The following is an 18,271-nucleotide window of genomic DNA, read 5'->3' as shown; positions in this document are numbered from 1 at the left end:
GCAAGCGCGTCCCTGCCCACACCTCAACCTCCTACTTCTGGCCTCCAGACCGAGGAGAGCATGATCCTCTGCTGTTTAACTCCTGATTAAACCCTACCCCGCTCTGGTCTCAGGGTCTCCCTCTTCGTTGTTAGGCTCACGGGATCAGGAAGAACTCCAGGAAGCCAACTCAGAGAACTTCCAACACACTGAGGAGCACCAGCACCCCAGTGGTCCCCTCCAGGACCCGAGCCAGCGCCCCGCCACACCAGCCCCACTCCCTGGGTTCCTGAGTCAGAGTGGACTATCTCCCTGCCCTTTTCAGCAGCACAGAAAGTGGCCACCCACCGGGGTGGGGAGCCCAGCCTTGACCAGCAAACCTTGGCCAAGTGCACTCTGAACTGCGTGTTCATGGCCGGGCACACTTTTAGAGGGGTCGAGCAGGACGTGGCAGCTCCTCAAACCCCAGAAATGTTCAGGGAAGATCACCATCTTTCCACACCAGAACGTGCACTTAAAGCCGGGAGCCGCCGTTCCCCAGGCATGTCCTGAACAGCTGCGCACACAGAACAGGCTGCCTTCCGTGACGCGCCACCCTGGAGGGAGGGCCTTCCACAGAGGGGTTTTCCAGCAGCCGGAGAAGCCGAGGACAATGCAGGGAGCATCCACCACGGTACAGACCTCGGCACCGAGGAACACCAGAGCCGGGCAGGAGCTACAGAGCACCCATCAGGAAGGCTGGGGTCCTCTGAGACGATGTCTGGGATCCGAACAGGAACCTGTGTGGTTGGCGACCGTGAGACATCCAGGGACAGAGGTGGCAAAGTGACACTATTCTCAATAAAGGAGCGGCTGAGGGGGCGCTCGTGGTGGGACAATATGTGGCAGAAAACAGCACGTGAGTGACGGAGGCCTTTGGACTCTCACAGAATTCCAGCTACTTGGTAAACCATGAAGTCTCATGAGGACACTCTGGCACTTGAAGTTCTGCTTTTCGGCTTATCTAAATATCTCACAAAAATTCCCAACTTGGCCAAAAAAAAAAAAAAAAGAGCACTGTATTTTTCTCTTTAAAAAAAAATGATTCATTTTTTTTTCCTAAAATCTGCAGAAACATCACTTTCAGGGAGAAAATACATGCCTGAAACCATGCATAAGAGAGAAACAGAGAGGGAACCTTTAAAAATAAAACTGCCTCCTTGAGTCTTGGTAAATGAGTCTAGATTTGCTTGGTAAAACCACAGCTTACTGCTTCACATGTTAGTCTCTCCACGGATATTTATATTTCCTAGGGTCAAGAGTTCACCATTTATCTTTGAAGGATAAATTCTACCACTGGGCCCAAGGAGAGGGGTGTTAAACATGCTAATCCTATTTTTTTCCCATATTCATAACACTGACAAAGAAAGTCAGGGAAGCACATGACCTGCCCCAGACGGAGAACTGTCCACAAGCCCAAGGTCTACTCCAGACAGGAGCCCACGCACACTCACCCCTGATGGCCAAGTCCACGCGTACACACACCGTGGACAAGAAGACGGAGGTTAAAAGACATTTTTTTAAAAACCTGGGATTTAATCTCACTCAAAGAAACATGTTCAAGAGATTGTTTCTAATAATCAATGGCTCAAAATGAAAATTCAATTTTGAAAGCTAAAGCAAATGCATGATCAAGATATCTGTGTTCTTCCGTAATGAAATCGCCCCAGGACTCCGTTTCTCAAGAAGAGCACAAACAAAAACATTTCAGATGTTCCAAAGGAACTTCCAGTTGACGCTCCCCTGAAATTTGATTTTAAAAAATTAATACGGAAACATTAACTATTCACATAATGAAAGCTGTTGTCTTAGTAGACAGGTTTGCAACAGGTGGGTTCCCTCAGGGCCTTGGTGGCCTGCCCGTAGCCCCGGGAGCCCCTCCACTAAAGGAGCCCAAAGGCCTGAAGGACACTTTGCCACCTCTGTCCCTGGATGTCTCTGGGACCAGGAGGTGGCTGCCACTCCCACCCCTGCGCCCTCCCGGCACCCCCCGGCCAGCCAGCATGACCAGCGCAGCCGCCTGGTCCAGGTGAGACCAAGGGGAAGCTGGCCGGTGTGTGGGGACCCCACCATCACAAAGAAAAGACCTTCCAGCTGCCTGTGCTACAGGACTGGCCACCTGCTAAGCCCCCAAAACACAGAAACCATGTGCTAAGCAGCTAATTAAAAACGGCCCATTATTTTGCTGGATTTTGTCATATTCCTTAATTTATTAGAGTTTGCTCTTTGCTGTGACGTCCTTCCTCCTATACTCACCCTCCTACCTGATATCATATTCATAATTTTGTATTATTTTTCTAAAGAACCCCACCCTGGAAAATCCTGCCCTCCCCTGGCACTGAACACGTGACCTTGCAGACAACTGGTCCTCCAGCCCACGGGCACAGCTCCTGGAGCCCTCCTCTGGGCTCCCTGCAGATGCAAGTCCCTGCCCGTGGTGAGCAGGTGACCATTACTCCACTCTGAGAGCACGCTCCCAATCGTCCTCCACACGGACAGGCTCCCTAGCACTCCCCGCCAGCCCTACCCCAGGCCCCTGCCACTGTGTGATGTCCCCCAGTTGTGCACAGCGGTCATTTGGTGTCTGCACACCCCTGCCACGGTGCCACAGCCCACCTCTGCACAGCCACGCCGAGGCTACCTACGTGGAACGCCGCCTTCCCTGGCAGACCAGAGGGAGGCACAGCAGGCAGCCTACACGGAGCAAAGGGTACGCTGCTCGGGAGGCTTCAGAGAAACTCATCATCAACGAGCTGCTGACAGATCAGGGGTGTCCCCCGAAGTCCCCAGGCCTCCGGAGCTCGACGTAATGGGGGATACCCAGCCTCTCCTACAAGGCAACAACCCTAGGGTCATGGGGAAATAACAACAGGAGCAAGAATGCACACATCCCTGCGTGTACACACACACACACACAAACACACACACGTGTCAAGTACGTGAGCGTGTGATGTCATTCCTACTCCACACAACAGACTTGTGACTCCCGAGACGGGTGCCAGGCAGCATGACCACAATTACTTCAACTCGCCACTTACGGATGGTTTCAGGGGTCATGGAATCAGACCCCTGTGGCTCTATCTTAATTGAAATGACCTTAAGACACTAATCTACATGGCATTGAATCCTATAAGCCTCAGCCTATAAAGGGAGACAATAATAGTATCACTATGAAAATTAAATTACATAACAGCGAAGTGTGCCAGGAGGCGGGTGGGTTCAGCCCCCTCCAGATATTCAGTGAGCACCTGCTGTGTACCAGGCACTGGCCTCCTCTCGGGCCAGGACCAGTAAGCTCCCGAGTGAGCTTTGCTGCTCGTTTCTTCCTGCTAGACTTTGGCACACTGTCTGGCCACATCCAATGCTTAGTGACCAAGTCACTGCATTCACCCCTGAAGCCGCCTTCCTAATGATCCAACAACGACCGACCTACAGTGCAGCCCTGTGGTACCGCTGGGAAGAGCTGCCCTTCCCCGCGGGCTCTCCTCTTCCTGGACAGAGACACGAGGAGGCCACCACCAGGAATCAGCCCGCTTTCAAGAGATGGCAAAGAGAATGGGGGCTGCCCAAAGCACCCCATCCACAACCTTGACTCCAGGAAGGTCCAGGGAATGAGACTCCACGCCTGGCTGGTTGGGGGAGGACGGGGCACCAGCACCCTGGGTGCCCGCAGGGCAGGACGGAACACAGACCTGCAGCCCTCCACGCCACCTCCCCAGGAGACACCACAGTGGATGCCAGGGCTGAAGGGCGCCTGAAGAACACAGGCACCATCTAGATCACAGGGGACACTGACCCAAAGAGATGCCAGCAATCAGACAGGTGCTGGAGGAGCAGGGAGACCCCCCTCCACGGCCAGGAGGAGGCAGAGCTCTGCTGAGTTATGTGGAGGCAGCCAAGAGAAGACGGGTGAGATAAATTGGAAAATGGATTTTTTGTTTCCCATATTCAATCCTGATAGCATTTATTTCATTACTCAATGAAATTTTTACATCCACGGGATGCATAATAAAATATTTTATATAAGGTTAATATTGATAACCACTTTAGTCTTCAAAATACTCTCGAGATCCTATGAGATCCATTACCTCAAAGACCCTCTTAGTTATTTTTCTTTTTCCTAGGTCTGTCTGCAAACAAGCAGGTATTTATTGAGTAAATAAACCAATGAATGAAGACACGCTTGGCGGGGTGACCACAGAAACTGTGTGACGAGGGTATCAGTGCCAGTCGCGACAGCCAACGCCCCCTCACGAAGTGACACTTGCAGACAGGGGTGACCCTCCAAGGCAGAGAGCTGGCAGTTTCTGGTGCTGAGCAAACCACACCCGTGTTCCTTACTCGACAGCTCAGTGCACAACCTGGGGTCCCCTTGGAAGGTTCCAGAGGGTAATAATGAAACTCAGGGACCCGATGCTGCGTGCCAAGACACCAAGGGGATTATACGCTTAATGTCAATATTTACTTCTTATTTACATCCCCAGCTTGTTGCGAGGAGGATTTAAGGCAGCTTGATTCATGCTCAGGACGGCCGTGCTGACTAAACCCCCCTCTCCGTGCACCAGAGGGGGTGCACAGCACCTCCCCACACCACGGCGCTCCCCGCCCACGGGCACCGCAAGTCCTGGGTGCTGGGGCTGCACCACTATTGCTAAAAACTGAAAGAAAACTAATAATTATTACCCAGTAAAAGCAGTTTCTCAACAGACAGAATCTTTCGATGTGCTGGGTCTACTGAGAAAACGGAATAAAAGGCACTGCGGCACACCACAATATCTGAGATTCATTGTAAAACCCACCTGAAACATCACAGAAACAATCTCTCCCTTGAGTGTTTTATGAACAGCGAATGTGAGGAGGAAAAATATTTTTACTGATACCTTGAACTAAGTTTATAGAAATATGTGTACATTGAATATGTCATGTTTAACCAAAAAGTTAACAGAAATACCAAGAACCACAGAGCGTTTTCTTAATTCGAGTTGGTAACCGACCAACTGGCATAAAAGCACAGTAATGAAGGCCATCGCATGTTCAAAAGATGCAGAACCGCACAGCCGCGTAAGAGCCTGGCCCGGCAGTTATTATTCCCAGCCCATCGCCACCGTCCCACCCTCCTGAACTATACTTATTATGACTTAGTAGATTTTGGAGCAATTGTCCTCTGAAGAGCACAAAATACTGCAGAATAACTTTTTAAACTGTGTGAGAACTTTACGAGACACACTTCCACGCTGGAAACGTCGGGCGCAGGGCATGGGGTGAAGAGCAGGCAGAGGAAAGGTGGCAAGGAAAGCAGCTGAGGCCGGAGGCAGGAGTCCAGGGGTGAGGCCAGGCAGGGCACAGGGCGGGCCACTCCGGCCCCAGGCCCACGGTGCTGCTCCACAGGCCCTGTGGCCTGCCAGACACCCCCATGCTGTCTGCGAGGAGCCGGCCTGCAGGGACGGCTTCTGAATGACATGGGTAGGAACACGGAAGGACAGTCCCGGTGTGGCCCTCCATGTCCCAGTGCTCTGGAGACAGAGAAAGGGGGCGAGCGTGGATGTGTGTGCAAACAGCACGCACTGCTCTCCAAAGAGGGTTTTCAGAAACATTTTAAGAATCAGTTCATTAACCCTAGGGAGCCTTCCGGCCTGGGAGCCCCAGGCCCCAGCGCAGGGCAGGTGTGCAGGTGTCTGGAGGAAGCAGTGTCCCAACACAGAGGCGAGGACTTAACGTGTGGAACCGGCTGGCCAGGGGAGATGTGCTGGGCACAGTGCACACCCTCAGAAGAGGGCCACCGTGAACGGACCATCCACCAACGAGAAGGGTGTGGCTCCTTTGCAGGGTCTCAACCCTCAAGTGCAATGGCCATGCAGTCTCCAGCATCAGACCACGAGGCTGCTCACACACTCCCCCAAAACCTTAGAAAGGGTCCAGCATGCCTGTTCCTCTCAAGCCCTAACCTAACCACTGGGCTGCATGGGCTCCACTGTACTTCTTACAGAGCTGGGGTGGCGCGCAAGGCCCTGGGCACCCTCACTGTCCCTACACGTGCATCATGAAAACAGGCCCAGACACAAGGGAACCGGGCGAGGGGAGCCTTCTGGGCTTTCTGTGGGTAGAGTGTGCTGTGGCCCTCGATGCAGATCCCCAGAATGGGAAAAGACCGCAAGTCACAAGACAGGTGCGGACACGTGGGGCAGGTGTGCGTCTTCTGCTTAACGTCTTCAGTGCGTCCCTCAGTGGCGGGGGGAGGCACAGGTAGGACTGACCTCACTGTGCATGGGCACAGGGGGATTCCAAAGAGAACAAAAGTAGAAGACACAGCCGGAGGCCAGACCTGCGAGCACATGGCCGGAGCCCACCCGTCAGGCGGGCCAGGCGCCCTGGGCAAGGGCCACCAACGTGGACCATGATCCCAGGTCCAAGCAGCTCTGAGGACTGGAAGACTTTCCCTGAATTTTTTCAGGGCAAATTCTCTCCTGTTTAGGATTCATTTCCAACAAGACGTTTTCTTCACCTGAAATAATGTGAATATTCCTTCATTTCACCACAGAAAAACTCATTCACCAGGTGAGGAGGCTGCGAAACAGTGTGTGCACTGAATTTCCTTTAAAAAAACTGGCAAATTCTGCATTCTGTAAACCTAATCGGGACTCAAGGATTTCAGGAAGGGGACCGCAGGACCTTCCTGAAAATTCTCTTTCCAAAGCCCGGGGCTCTCTGCTACAAGAAAACGTTTCAGACACGTGGAGAGACCTACCCAATGAATAAACAGAAAACCAACCATTTACATGGAAACTTGAGTAAGGCTTTTAAATTAAATTTATTTTAGAAGTTCCAAAGTACAAGTGAAGCACCTACAGCCACAGGGCCTGGATGGCCATCGATCGGCAAACTCAAGAGTGGGAACTTCCTGCAGGTCACCCAGGTAGACGGGGCGACGGAGGCTCGAGTGTTGAGAGTCAGCGCTGAGGCTCCCACCACCCGGCCGAGACGGCACAGTCTCCCTGGTCCTTGGCTGATGATGGAGCTCTGGCCCAACTGCTAAAGCTCAGGGGTCCCTGCGCGTCCTTCCTAACCAAGGGTAAGCCCCGGAGCCCTGCGCACAGCTGAGAGCCCCGGTGGCGCTGTCTGTGCACCAGCTAGCCGGGCCCAGACCTCCAACTGTCCCCTCCAGGTCCAAAAAGCTGAAGAGACACAAGACGCTCTGTGGGGAGGGACAGAAAGGCCAGGGTCTGTGGGAGCCCCACGGGAAGGAGGCCTCCACCACAGACCATGCGGACGGCCACAGGAAGGCACAGAAGCAGAGCACGCGGCACCCGGGGCCAGGAGGAGAAAGCCGATCTCGCAGGCCACGTGGCACCTGTGGCCTGCCTGCAAGTGGGGTGGCCTGCGACCTCAGTGCAGCGAGGCAGCAAGCACAAGTGTGGCACCAACTCTGCCAGGTACTGGGCCAGGCACCCAGGAGCACCTCCTCACCCAGAGTGCCACCTCCTCCACCACTGGCACATCTCCTAGTACCCACCAGCAACTCGAAAATGCCATCAGAATGGCCTCCAACTTGGGGCCCATGTTGAGGCTTGGTTTATTTCCCCACTGGGAAGGGGACTAATATTTTAAGTGGCTCACGTAAACACCATAAACTGCGTGGTTCACCTCCCATCCACTGGAAGCAGTTCCTTGAGTAATCTATCCTGTGGGGCACAAATCTGGAATGTGGGTGAAATACAGTATGTGAAGGGTATTTTCGAGTTTCAAGGAATTTTCTGCACACTCCTTTGTTCTTATTTTCTGGCAATAGCCAGGAAGGGCCAGAACTATGCCACAAATCACACAGAAGTCTGGGGAATCAGGCGAGAAAGACGACGTCTCTTTAATTTTGCACGCATGATGTTTGCAGCCACTAAGGTCATACCTGCGTGTGGTGACTGACAACTTTTCAGCTTGATTCAAAGCAAACAGCTGCCGGTTTGATTGCCTAGCAACTAAAAATTGATGGATGACCCTTAAGATGAATAACTACCATAAATCACCTCATTCAAACTCTCCAAGGAAAAAAATTAAAAAACAATGGTTTTCATGACATTTGCTGCACTCCATGATGCACCGTGATGAATCTGGCTCCTCACGGGTGCAGCGCTGTGGTTGCAGAGTCAAGTCACTCTTGCTTTCGTCTTCCATCTCCAGCAAGGTGTGCCAGCCTGAATGTGCTGCATGTCTCTCGGGCCCTGCATGCCTGCCCGTCACTGCAGGACAGAGGAGCTGCTGAGTCCCCATCCCCAGACAGCACCCCAGCAGGACACAGTGGTCCTACATCACAGAGACGGCCGAGGGCCCATGCGCTCGCAGTGGTTACTGCGTGTTTAGCGTAATGGTCTGACCCCCGGCCAACGGTATGGGCGCCGCAACTCCCGCGCATTTGATGAACTACTTCCTGTTGGCACACGTTTCCTCTGTTCCTAAAAGGCCACAAATGTGCTCTTAACTTGCAGGTAAACACAAACCTATAAACAGTAATGAGGCTGAGAGGCGCTCTTGGAACCGGCCTGCAGGACACCTGCCCTGGCGCGTTTCTGAGAGCACGCATGTGCCAACCGACCAGAGGCAGCCCGCAGTCTTGCAGATGTGACTGCACGTCTCTCCATTCAAGGTCAGGTGCTCGCGGGTCCTTCCCAGCCTGTCTCTGCACCTCTGGTTGTCGCACTGGGTGTGATTTTGTCTTTTTAAGGCTGCGTTGACATTACAAGGAAGGCCGCTCCCAGCAGAGAACCAGTCCCCTACCAGACACGGGTTAGCGGCTTCAAGCTGAAAAGGCTCCTGTTTTCTTCCGCGCAGCGTCACCAGCACCCTGAGACTGCCCGATGGGGCGGGCTGCACACCCACCTGTCCCCGAGGGTGCCAGAGCTCCCCACAGAGGGACTCAACAACCAAACACTCTGCTCAGCTCCGACAGTGGAAAGGGGACACGGCTGTGCCCCAGAGCTCAGCACTCCTGAGGACACCAGCAAGCCAGGGAATGAGTCCACACAGACACATCTCCCCTGGGCCCGCCGCAGGGCGCACAGGGCCGCTCCCTGTGCACCAGAGACAGGCGCACACCATCCCTGTGTCCTCCCTAAACTGAGAAGCCTCCAGTGCAGAAAGGATCGCCTTCTGTTGAGTAGACCAGACCATCCCAAGGAGCGCTCTGTGTTGAAGAAACCAAGGGGGCTTTCCGGGTGTCACTTAAGTCACCAACGCCACAGTGGCCCTGAGCTTTCAGACAGTGCGATCCAGCATCCCTGCTCTCAGGTCCTGGCCGGAGGCTACAGCGTGAGGCCCCACCCAGTCTGAGGAGAGTCCCACCCCCCTCACCTGGAGAGTCCCTCCACCCACACCTGCCCAGACGCCCGAGACAGAGAGGAAACAATCTCAACAACAAATGAAATGAGTTGGGGGCCAGGGGCCATGACCCAAGCAGCTAGCAGCTGGCCCCAGGCATCCGGCAAGTGGACTGCTCATTAGAAATGAGGGGAGTTTCAGGTTCAGTGGCACCCGCTTTTAATCCCAGCAACTCAGGAGGCTGAGGCAGGAGGACTGCAAGTTGCCAGCCTCAGCAATATATTGAGGCCCTAAGCAACTCAGCAAGATCCTATTTCAAAGTAAAAACATAAAGAGGGCTGCAGATGTGGCTCAGTGGTTAAGTGCCCCTAGGTACAATCCCTGGTACTAAAAAAAAAAAAAAAAAAAAAAAAATGAGGGGACTTGTCCCTTGTTCCAGGAGCTCCTGGGACCCACATCCCAAGACAGTCCCTCTGAAAGGCTCAACTTCCAATGTGCTGGCCCTGCACCCTGGGAATCCTGGATGAGCAAACACTAATGACCACGCTTTCTGAAGCCAAGCTAAGAGACTGATAGGAATTAGGCCGCGGGCACTTGGCTAGCGCACACTGCTACCTTTAGCTTTCAGAGACAGCACCATGCTCCTGACACCCAACGGCTGAGGCCCATAAACAGCTGCTCTCTGCAGCTGGTAGGTGAGTGGGCTTCTGACAGTGTCCTCCCTGTCCCCAGTCCTGGGCGGCTCAGGGGGGGCAGGTCCACCTCCAGCCCAGCCAGAGCCCTGTGAGGATGGAGGAGGAGGCCACTGGGGGAGCAACCCCTGGAGACAGTGTGTGGCCAAAGTCCCTTTCTCCACGTTTCTGCCTGGCTCTTCCTGGGGACCCACTATCCAGGACCCATCCAGAATGCTGTCCCTTTAAAACTGAAATGCTTGTTTCCTCTCCGTAAGAAAAGTAAATCACGCTATAGTGAGTTGAGCTTTGAAAAAAGCATCCATCCATTAAAGTTCATGGATCCGCGTTTTCAGGTTGTCCCTCCCCTGGCTGTGTCTCAAGTTACAGCCTTGTACAACCCAAGTCTAAATAATATTCACCATGATAAATGACACCATAACTCCGATATCCACAATCAATCTTTGCTTTAAAGATACATCCATCTTCAGTAATGTTGATGGGGATTCTGTGAAATGGGGAACGTGACTGTCTTCCAGAACTCCTCACTGGGGGGGAGGAGGCCCTGAGTGATGGCTGTCAGCCCACATCTGGCTGCAAAAATAAATTAGCCTTATGTAGACAAACGAAAGGGCCGGCTCTGCCGAGGAGACAGCCACTCCTGCGCAGGGGCTAATTCATAGGACTTCTTTCTGGAAAGTTCCTGGCTAGGCAACAGTCTCCTCTGCTACGTCTTTAAAGGATATCTGATGTTGTAAATAACTTCTGTGGGGTGGGGTCAGCCTGCAGGACAAAGGCACAGGAACAGGGGAACAATAACTTTTCTCACGTTCTCACACACGTTCTCACACACGATTAAAATGCAAAACTCGACTCTTCCAAGGAGGAGAAAACATTTATTTAGCCAAATGTTTTCTATTTTAGCAGTACAGTCTCCTTGGCTGGTTTTCTGTGTGTTCGTCTCCTTCACTTTTTGGTGGTTTTCTGGTGGTTTCAGATCTCACTCAGAAAGTAAACCACCTGGGGTCAGGCGGCCGGTCTCCCTCCTCCAGCTCTCCTGCTGAGCAAGTTTCACCTGGAACCCAGAGGCTGTCATTTTTGCAGGCGGGCATGGGGTCACGGATTCTAAGCAACTGACGGGAAGAAGAAACATGTATGTGGCTTTGGTAGGTGGTTTCAAAAATAGCCCAGAGTACAGACTCTTATCAGGCAGGCTCTAAAATAAGTGTAAGACCCAACTCCTGCCAGGAGTGGGGACTACTTACTTGGATACATAGGAGGGAAGCCCTTTCTTGCTGGGTTTTCTGTCCCTGACCTTGGCCCACAGAGAAGCACTGGGAGTGTGGATTCTTAAAGCTTGCTAAAAGCTGGGAGGAGGAGAGGGCAGGCCCGTGTCCCCGGGGACCTGGGGCTCTGTGGGGTGTGCCCACAGAGTGACGTGGGCTGGTCGGTTCCCAGGCCCGGAACAATTGCCGTGTGGGTCCCAGAGCTTGGCAGCAGCGGGGCGCAGCAGCGGGGCGCAGCGCGGCAGCAGGCCGAGGTGGGGAGGGTTAATTCTGTGGCGCTGGGGACTTACAGTAAGGCTGTGAAGACGGCACACGGGCTTCCTGGCAAGGGCTCGCAGAGGGTCGGAGGGGGCTGCAAAATGAACCCTCTCAGGCTTTGTCGCGGCGTTTCCCAAGGCCCAGCCTGGCCCCTTTGATAAATGACACATGTCATTCTGTCAGAGGCTGACACTGCAGCTGGGAGGGCTGGTGATGCATGGCGCCACTGAAAAGGAAATCAACTTTTTGGCACCAAGTGAGTCTGTGCCTGTGTAAGGATTTTGTTTCTCAAAAGTGAAAGATAGACTTAGGATTAAAAAAAAAAAAAAAAAAAGTTGAAAAACAGATTGAACGACAGCTTACACTTAACATAAATTAACTCAGTAATGGCGAAATGTGCTAGCCTGTGATAAATAAAAGCTACATTAGTCAATTATTAATCACACTCTAACTTGTAGCCAGAACCCATGACTTAAATCTGGGGCCTGAGCTGCCTCACAAACAGATAAGACAGTGTCTGATAGATGTCTTCCAGGGAGTAATCAGGAAGGAATCACAGCCATACTGGGCTCACCACTGGGAACAAATGGAAGGTTCTGGAAACAGTGGGGTGAGTGGAGCAGGAGAAGCCCATTCCTCCCAGACACAGAGTACCTACCAACTGAGCAAGGATCCCACACCAAACAACTATATCCAAATACCTTCCTTTCCTACAGGATTATTTTGTGGACTTTGTACACTGCAAATGCATGCCACATTGGTAGAAAACGTTTTGTCCCCAGACCTCCTGAGTTACCGCTTTTAAATCTGATCCCTGCTGCGGGGATTTTCCTAGAGATAGCACTTATTTCCAAACTAACTGTTAGCACAGATTATAATTTAAGCCTCACACTTTCCCAAACAAACCAGCATTTGACATTCACACAGATAAAAGCACAGAGCGGGTGCAAACCTGCCTCCCAACTAAGTGGTTCTCATGTGGCTGAGTTCTACACAATCGTTGCCCCCTCCCCGCAAAAAAATCAACAAGGAGAACCTATTCCTGAAAAATGTGCGGCCTTGAGGTGTCCCCACTCTTCATCTAAATAGCATTAAGTGAAACCACCGCCAGGTGAGTCTCAGGTTAAGTGCCACGTGCTCTGGGCATGGTGCACTCCAGTCAACCCACCTCGGCTTCCCAAGCCTGGCCCCACAGGAGACGGGTGTATCTGCTGTCACCAGGACTGCTGCCGATGAGCTGCCTCTGGTGCTGAGCTGTGTGGCAACTTCTGGGGTTCCACGGGACATGCTCAGGTGGCGGGGCAAGAGAACAAAAATACGCACCAACTCATGGCCAGACCCTCACAACACAAATGTGCACCATCGGCCTCCACAGAAGCCACTTTTCCACCATCCCTGTGAGCACACGGTGCCACTCACCAAGGGCCATGCCTGGCTTGTACATGGTAGATGGCCAAAGAAGCTTGCTGAAATTAAAATTTTTATTTTTTTTAAAAAACTATAGGAAAGTTTCTAATCTATTGTCCCATGATTGAAAACGAGCATGGACCCACGAGGCATTTCCCAAGCCTACGCACCTGCCAGTGTCCATGTGTGCACCCAAGAAGTCCCTGTGCCATGTCTGGGTCTTTGTATGCTTCAACATCAAAACAGCAGAAAGGCCCTGAAGTTGTGGACTTCACCTGACTTCCGACTTGATAAGTAAAGATAAACCCAAGTTTACCAAAAGCAAATTATCTGAGCATAACAAGCTTTTTTAAAAAAGTAATTTTTTAACAGCAGAGCTGTTGCGTCACATTCGTCGCCTCCTCCAATCTGGGGTGCTGCGTGGTGGGTTCCATGAACACCCTGTTGTGGGAACAGGAATAGCGCCTTTGAAATTCTCTCCATATAAACCTTTCATCTTCCATGAAGCAAACTGAGGCTTGGGAGAGGGAGGAAAAAACAGTGATTAAACAAAGACCCCGGCCTGCACCCCACATCCGCTGTGCCCCATTTACCACACGGCACTCCAGAATCGATAACCAGTCAACCCTCGGATGTAAACCCCAGCAATTAGCAGGCAGGCTCCAAATCAAGTCAGAATGTTTAAAACAGCCAGGAAAGCCAACGGCTTCCTAGATGGCCATAAATAAGAGCATGGGGAAGTCATAGGCTGAAACACCGGCCGATGTTGAAACTTCTCCCTTCCTCCAGCTGAAATATAATTTTTCTTTAGTCCATAAAAAATTCAGATAGTGTGCAGAATGTTTATATATTACCAAGGTCTCTCTTTAAAAGGTTTATACTTTTACTTTATGACCTGTCCTTGATTTGACACTTCCGCTCATCAGAAAGGGATTTTAAAATAATCCTGAAGGTGAGGAATAGACATCTGTCAGGGACTAGCTGGGTTTCACGATGCGAAATTTAAGAAGAGAAAGAAATCCTGTTAAGCTCTCTTTAGTCACCAATAGACATCAAAGGTAATAATTAAAGAAGACAGACGTCATAAAACATAAATTTATGTCTCTTTTAATAATGCACAAGCACCGTAGTGTGTAAAACATCTATTAGGTTGAAAGAACATGAAAACGTTCCAATAAGAAGAATCTATGTTTTGTTTTGGGGTATTTTCCCTTCCTTGAAAAAAAAAAAAAGTGAGGATCTTTTTTTTTTTTTTTTTTAACAAGTTTAAACCGAAGTCTTTCAAAACCTTTGCCATCTGTGGGTACATGAACTATGAATGACCCCGGATGATTTGCACTCTGCTCAGAATCCCTTAGAAAGCACGGGAAAAAGTACCATTAAGAGTGACTGATGACTGTCAGTCATGGTTGACCTCATCCAGGCTTTGGTGTCTGCCTCAGTAATAAGCTGTCCTTTATTAGTACCAACACTCCATAAAGGGGGTGTGTTTAGTCACAGGGTAGTGGCCTTCTAATGCCCATTGCTTCTCTCTGAAAGATTGATTAGCGCTCATTTTTACTGCCTTTCCTGCACATGCAGGGCCAGTGCTGCAGAGAATCAGGCCTGCAAACCACGAACCGGAGCGAGGAGGTGGGAAAGGGACGCCGAGAAAGAAGTCGGAGGGTGGGGAAGTGGGGACAATTTTTTCTTTAAAGGAATCTGCCTTTCAGAAAAAAACCTCGCCACAACACCATATGTACATTCAACTCCAGGGCTTGCAAAGGGAGGCCAGGAGAGCAAGCGTGTGTGTCGCAGGGAAATGGAACCGAGGCACCTCTCAAGGCTTGGCTTGTCTTAAAAACAGAGGGGACCCTGGCCGGCAACTCCCTCCCTCCATGACTGCAGTCATGAGCAAGTCAGCGAGAAGACCGCCTGCAGAATTAGGCCTCACAACCAGCCTGACATCAAAACACAAAGATGTAATTACTACCCATTAAAACTGAACATGTGTGAAACTAAAAAAAATCTTCCCTCTACGAGCACATAAAAACCCAGCTACCGCTTTTGTATTAAACTACTAAATTATTTTTAAGAAGCAATTGCTATAGAAACAAACAAATTTATATATACATATACGTGTGTGTATGTACACACACACACACACACACATACAGTGTCTGTGGATCCCTAAATCCCTGTACCGCCTCCACTTGCATTGAGATAACTGAGTGCTTTGGACTCCCAAGAGGAAGAGCAGGGAATCGATGTTATTATCTTCCTCGTCACCCTCACCCCATCATGAGATATCAGGTACTGCAGAACTGGGGGGGGGCGGCAGAGCCTGCTACATAATACTCTGAGCAGGTGCTCCACAGAACAAATGAAGAGAATGTGTCCCATGTGGGGCTCCTCCATTCCAAATATGTCTATAAACAAATTTAGCTCACAGGGTGATTAATTTGCAGAACCCCTCTGAGAATAAGCCAGACTCTCTGCAGTCTAATGCCTTCAGCCAGTTACTCCCAGAAATTTAGCCAAACAGCACAACAAGATTCTACTTTCAGAAAATCGCTGGAGAACCTTGGGACCAGGTACCCTGGTACACAGACACCTACCAGATTCATGTGTCTCCACAAAAGTAAAAAGGTAGGGAGCAGTTGGGAGAGTATGGAGCGCTGGGTTTAGTCACAGCCTACCTAGAAAGACGGCTAACACCTCATCTCCACATCTCAGAAGAGCAGGGTGAAGGAGACCCAGGCGGCCTGGGGATCTCAGCACTGACCTGGGCTCCAGAGGGGCAGGCGCTGGGCCATGGAGCCCTCACCCAGCTTCCCCAGCTCAGTGCAGGATGAGAAGGGGGAAGGGAGGGGGAGCATCTTCCTGAATGTCCGGGAGCTTCCCAGGCACTGATTGCCCAGTAATGAAGTGGGGTCAGAGGACAAGCTCACAGACACCTCCGCCTGCCTGACCTCACCTAGGTACGAGACTGTGTTTCCTTTCTCTAAAAAGATTCTGATTGTAGATTTTAAGCTGACAAATACTACAAGTTCAATACCTGCTGAAAAAAGTCAGGAAACTTCGCTACTGCAAAGATCCTATTATTAATGCAGTAAACTGTGTAATACTCTGTAAGAGCCGTCCCTGCTGTAGTGCCCCCTCACCCGGCCACACAAGCTGCACAGCCACAAAGTAGACCTCACCCACTGCTCCCCCAGCCCCCATGTGCTGGTTCCGATGAGGTTATTGTGTTTCATATACGATGCACTGAACACTGACTACAGGAATGACCTCCTGGCTGGCAGGAAGGTCTAGTAGACGCTTACTTCCTACCACCTTTAGAGTCATAGCAGATTCCCTCCCTTTTAAAATTGTTAAGGATATATATACACACATATATATTAGATATATAAAACGTATATGTATGTAGGTATAGTGCGTGTGTTTGTGTGCGTGCATATACACATACACGTATGCGCACACACACATACATTATCTAAGTTTGGGCTGCTCAAGGAGATTTACATCCAGCAGAGCAATGCTCAGGTGTTGTTTATGGTCATATTATTTGCCCATATTTGGCTTTTCTCCATGCCAGTTCTTTCCCAGGTAACAATAAAGCATAGCAGGAAAAGAGAGGCGTGTTTTACAGTTATTCTCATGCAGCTAAGAACTACAGCAGGGACGGCTCTTACAGAGTATTACACAGTTTACTGCATTAATAATAGGATGCCCCACTGCTGTGACACATTCTGTACTTGAAATAAATATTAGTCACAATTCTTGCGTTTTAAATCCATATATTTTAAAGCTGAGCTGTAACAATGACACAGGCATGGGATGACTCGCCAATAAGGCATATTAACCACTTTGAAAAGAGCCTTCACTTCTGTGAGGCGTTCATTGGTATGTCGTACCATTTCTTGCTATGAATCTTGCAGCTGGCTTTTAAAAATAGTAAAATGTAATAAATACAGGTTTCTGAAAAGTTCACATTCCCAAGTCAGAGTGTGTACTGACCTTCACCGCTGATTTAATTTATTTCATCATATGATCTTGCTGAAGATGCACTTTACTTTTAACTAAAAACTGAGGATATTTTTTACAACCAAATTTCCTAAAACTTGGTTCAGTCCCTGACCATCCCTCTCTCCTGTCTACCCACCCCTTCCAGCAGCTTCAGAGGTCTGATAAGCATGGATGCACTTGACCTATATTTACCATATACTAATTTTCTCCAGAAAGGAGCTGTAGCAAACACCTTTTAAAACCGCAGCCAGCAAGCTGAGGCAGACATGCCTGGATTTCAAATCGAAAAGGCACATCAGATCCTGGATGTGGAGGGAAGCGCCGGCCCTGCTGGGAGCAGAAGCCCAGGGCAGCAGGAGCCCTGTGACAGGGAGCTTGCAGGGATTCCACTTGGCTGTCTTCCTGCAGAAAGCACCCTGATCACAAGAATAAGGGAACCCTGCGTTAGATTTTGCAGAGGAAATAAGAAATGGTAAAATCTACAACAAAGTAATTGATCCTTGACTTTTTTCCCTCCCAAAACGGAAGACAAATTCTTGCTCATGTTGGCGCAAAATTTCAGAAAGGCACAATGGACGTAGGAAAAAAAAAAATGTCTATCATCTAAGAAAACTGCCGACTGCTGCAGCATGTGGTGGTGAGCAACAAAAGCAAGCCCAGGAAGGAGAAGCTGGGATGGGAAAAGGTGGAGGGGCGGCTCAGCCCCGGGCCTTCCCAGGACGTGTGGCGGGGGGCACCCAAGGTGAGCTTCCACCTTCCCCGTTCAGTCACTTCCACTGAGGAACAATGGGATCTATAAACAATTTACGGCTGATTAAAATAAAAATCCAATCCAGATATTCCCAGGCCAGAAAACCCAGGCAGGTATCTCCATAGAGGAAGTACCGAAGTTCAAGAATCCCTTCAGGAATGACCCTCGGGCTCCTCGCCTGGGGATGACCATTAGCAATGGGAACTGGGGGCCATTCACTCCACTTCTCGGAGAGCAGCACCACTGGGCTCTCCTGAACCCATAAATTTAACAGCGTGTTTCTCCAGTGAACTTAAAATGTAGCAGAGGGTTGGTTCGGGTTGCTTATCCACACCCAGTGTGCTATTTCTATGTCTGCTAAGAAAGTAAGCACACAAAAAAACTAATTCTCTAGGTCGCTGTCAGCCATCACTTGAGCCACACAGAGCCCAGCGCTGGGACTGCGGGGAGGACCCCCCTGCAAGTGCACGTTCCCGTGCTTCTAGGAGCTTCTCTGTAGAAAACACTAACCACTGGATTTTAAAAGGTAACAAAACTCTCCTTTGTGCGGTCTGCACACAAAAATA

At 50.5% G+C, this 18,271-nt stretch overlaps 1 protein-coding gene and 1 long non-coding RNA gene across 2 annotated transcripts in view; both read right to left on the bottom strand.

The window, feature by feature from the left end:
* The window catches only part of Tshz1 (teashirt zinc finger homeobox 1), a 72,836-nt gene that overhangs the window by 46,709 nt on the left and 7,856 nt on the right, over positions 1 to 18,271 (bottom strand). The gene's annotated exons all lie outside the window — the stretch shown is intronic.
* LOC124095472 (uncharacterized) overlaps positions 10,872 to 18,271 on the bottom strand; it is a 14,916-nt gene continuing 7,516 nt past the window's right edge. Inside the window, exons 1-2 of the long non-coding RNA XR_006852471.2 lie at positions 11,572 to 18,271; positions 10,872 to 11,128 (exon numbers count right to left, since the gene is read on the bottom strand). The exon at positions 11,572 to 18,271 is cut by the window's right edge and continues 7,516 nt beyond it. This is a non-coding gene — a long non-coding RNA (uncharacterized LOC124095472). The remainder of the gene's footprint in view (positions 11,129 to 11,571) is intronic.

This window comes from Marmota monax, unplaced genomic scaffold, assembly GCF_021218885.2.
Source record: "Marmota monax isolate L192 unplaced genomic scaffold, Marmota_monax_Labrador192_F-V1.1 WCK01_AAM20220418_F8-fsc00060, whole genome shotgun sequence".
Lineage (NCBI taxonomy): Eukaryota > Metazoa > Chordata > Mammalia > Rodentia > Sciuridae > Marmota > Marmota monax.
Note: the sequence above shows the minus strand (reverse complement) of the source record. Positions and strands in the feature narration are given on the sequence as shown.